The 3,674-nt window shown below is 39.3% G+C and overlaps 1 pseudogene; it reads right to left on the minus strand.

Moving 5' to 3' along the window:
- Positions 1-1,074: 1,074 nt before the first annotated feature.
- Positions 1,075-3,402, minus strand: LOC110300740 (zinc finger protein 148-like; annotated as a pseudogene).
- Positions 3,403-3,674: the final 272 nt, after the last annotated feature.

Genomic DNA, 3,674 nt, shown 5'->3' on the forward strand with positions numbered 1-3,674 from the left:
AGAGGGATCACAAGAGACTCTTGTTTCACATGTTTCTAATTGAAAAGACACAATAAAAATTATTTCTTAGGACTGTTATCATGTCAATTCACAAATTAAGGGCCGTAAGCAATAGAAATTTACTGTCTCATAATTCTGGAGAGTAGAAACTCAGTTTCAGTTCTGGAGGTTTGTTTGATAACTTCTGAATATTACTAAGAACTCTGACTCAGGACAGATCAAAGATCTAAGCTATCATTCAGGGAAATCCGAACAAGTTTTCTAAAGCTAGGCTTTTGACAGAGGGTGTAATGCTATTCTTCCCGATCTATGGGCAATTTGAGTCCTTGCTGAACAGCTCTGGTATCCACATAGCTGTAAAGTCTCAAGACTCTTTTGATACCAAAGTGGAATTAAAGAAGGTCAAAATGCAATATTCGCACTGAAATTCAACTGCTTTTGTAAAGCACACATTCTACGACTTGGCAGATTTTTCAAAGTTATAAGACTTTGATTTTCATGAAAAAAAAATTTAGTGGTTTTGACCCACCTATATTGCTTCCCACAGTAATGTATTATTGTTCTTTGTTTTTGTTTTTGTTTTCATTTTTAAAGGTGGTTTCTTATGACAAACTATGTATTTAAGCCATAATCTCTTGACATTGAAACTTTAAGTTCACTGCCTGTGACGTAACCTCAGATTTCCTGCTGAAGTGCAATTCTATGCTGAAGAACTCAGAAACAGTATGAGGAAGTTTCACACAATTACTACGCTCCTAAGAATATACAGTGCTATCAGTTAGGAAACAATTGTTCGAAAATCTTTTTTCTTTTATCTTGGTGTGGGTGAATAGCAAGGTTCTGATCTAAAACAGGTAATGCCTTGCTTCTCTAACAGTGGTGACACATAAGGCAGTTCAAGAACTGTGAACTAACCAAATGAAATGCAGTTATTGGATTACCTTGCTATTTAAAAATGAATATTGCTTGCTTACTATGAATGCACTGCTCTTAGATCTGTACAGCACTACATTTTACAGAGTAACTCCACTCTTGATTAATCTGTTCTAAGTGCCACTATTATTTACACACTTTTTAGCCAACAATATGGCCAGTTTTGGCATCTGGTGAAGATGTCATCTCAGCTCTATTATCATTTACATTCATGGAGGGAAATTCTGAAATTTCCGTACTTGTTCCTGGTCCCTGTCCATTGGCCATGCTAAACTGAGTTGCTATTCCAGCTCTGGATCCATGGTATAGAGCACAGAAGGGCTGTTCAAAGGAGCTCATTTGGTAAGCCTTGTGGACAGGCTATGCCTCAGCTTTCTTCTGAGAAGTTACTTAATCCAAAAAGTCTGCTGTTAACATGGCAGAGGCGTGGTTTGTCTCATCACCTGAACAGGGAAATGGGTGCTGTGAGGTACTGACTATTAGTCCAAAGTGGGACTTATCTGGAGTTGTTCTTAGTGGAGAATTCATTCCTGATCGAAAGCTATTGATGGGCATGGCTGCATAGACTTGCTTATCTATGGAAGAGAATACTGGTACATTTGGAAGGGTCTGATTGTCAGTCATAATGTTACGGCTAGGGCTATTCAAATAGGTATCTTTTTGGCTAGTTCTGTCCAAAGCCTGCTGCAGAAACTTGTAGTTATTTCTGCAACATGATAGCTTTATTTGATAAGGATGCTTGGAAGCTTGATCCAACATTCTCTGGCTGGGTGACTTCAGGTACATTGGAAGAATTGATTGATATGCTAGAAGTCACTTTGGTATCTGCAACTCTGAAGAAAATCTCATGCTGTTCATTAGCTTTGTGGGAATAATGATCCAGCAGAGTCTGCACAACCTCATCTGAAATAACATTTTTGTCATGCTTGCTCTTAATCTCCATATTCAGTGCCTGGGAATCTAGTATGGATGCTGTGGTGCTTTCATCAATGATGCTGGCCACAGCTGCTGTGTCACAGAAGGCTGAGAAGCAGTGGTACCCACATTCAGTGCATACTCTCTGCTGGTGTTACTTGCAGCTTGAAGATACCACTTCTTCTTCAGAAACTGCATGGCATCGTCATAATTAGTACTGTTATGCACAGGTTTGCTGGGCCCCTCCTGCAAGTTATCCACTTGATCATTGTCAGCACTGCCTTCTGAGGCCAGTAATGCCTGATTCCTCACAAGCTCAAATGCATACTTAGAAACTTTGCTGTCTTCATGGATGGATAGGGGTGAAATTGTTTGGCTTTGCTCCAAGGGCTGTTTCAGAATTCTCTTACAATTGATTTTTTTTAAGAACCAACTGGGCTGGGTGTATTTCTCAAGATGCATCTTCTAAGTGGGACCTTCCCACTGAAGAATGAGGCATCTCAACAGCATACTCTGCCACCATGCACTCATCCTTTTCTTTAGTGCCTGAGGAGTAGAGAGGCAGGTAATTGTTCTTGTCTGTCTTCATGTCAGATTTGTCCAATATACTCTCTTTGTCCATTCCAGAAGATTTCTTGTCAGTTTTTTTTTCTTTTAATTTTTGGCAGTGAATTATCTTTTTGTGATGTAGAAAAACCAGCATCTTCCTCTGATATCAGAAGGCCACCTTTGATGGCACATCTGCTTAGTTTTTTTCGTGATTTTCATGACACATATGTTTATATTCCAATGCATGATCTGTTCTGGAAAAATACTATATTCACACTGGTAAGGCTTCTCTCCACTGTGAGTTCTTCTGTGCCTTTCCATGTGATATCTGTATGAATCCAATACCACAAAATGGTTTTTCACCAGTATGGATCTTCTTGTGTCTCTGAAGCAAGTACTTGTGTATGAAACACATGTTCCATTGACTACGTTGAAATGGTTTTTCACCTATATGAATGAAGACATGTCTCTGTAAATGATAGTTCATTCTAAAGGAATCATTGCACTGCTCACAAACATGAGATTTAGGGATTTTCAAAACAAGTGATCCATCCTCATTTATTGTGAGGATTTTTGCAGGAGAGAGATGTTTCCACTTCTTCTTTTTCTGTAAGTCTATTGGTTCTCTGGCTTTTTGGGTTTTGTTTGTTTGTTTGTTTGTGATTTTGTTTTTTGTTTTTTATTTTTTTAATCTCTCATCAGTTGCTCAGATACATCAGTAAAAGTAATTTCCTGCTTTACATTTATGGGGACATTAAGTGAATACTGCAGTCCTTGAGGAAGCCACTTGTGGATGTCCACCTGCTCTTCGTCATTTTTCACTGTCTGCTCAAGGACCATGAGTTAATCATGGGATACCTTATCCTGTTGTCCCATTTCACTCTCTTGTAACACTTCATCTGTAGCAAGGATCTCCTGGTGAGGCAAACTACAATCTTGAAGTGCTAACTCCTGCAGTTCTCCAGACACAGTGTACTGGCCAGACACTCCACCCATTACAAACATTGCCCTGGAAGACTGTGTTTCGTCTATGCCACCCCATTTAAGAAACGATTCTTCCAGTTTGTTGTCAATGTTCACGCTCAAGCATAACTGCCTGAGGCTGAAGTAAAAATGAAGACTTCAAGGAAGGGAATGCTATTGGGTTGAGAAAGAAATCACAGTTGAGTTTCTACCTTTCACAGGCTCCAGAAACTCTTGGGATCCTCTCAGTCACTTCTGCCATCCAATGCCTCTATAAAATGTGTAAAGTACAAGCCTATCCCACCAAATCATTT

Source organism: Mus caroli, unplaced genomic scaffold (genome assembly GCF_978045245.1).
Source record: "Mus caroli unplaced genomic scaffold, Mus_caroli_1 scaffold_10, whole genome shotgun sequence".
In the NCBI taxonomy this organism is placed as follows: domain Eukaryota; kingdom Metazoa; phylum Chordata; class Mammalia; order Rodentia; family Muridae; genus Mus; species Mus caroli.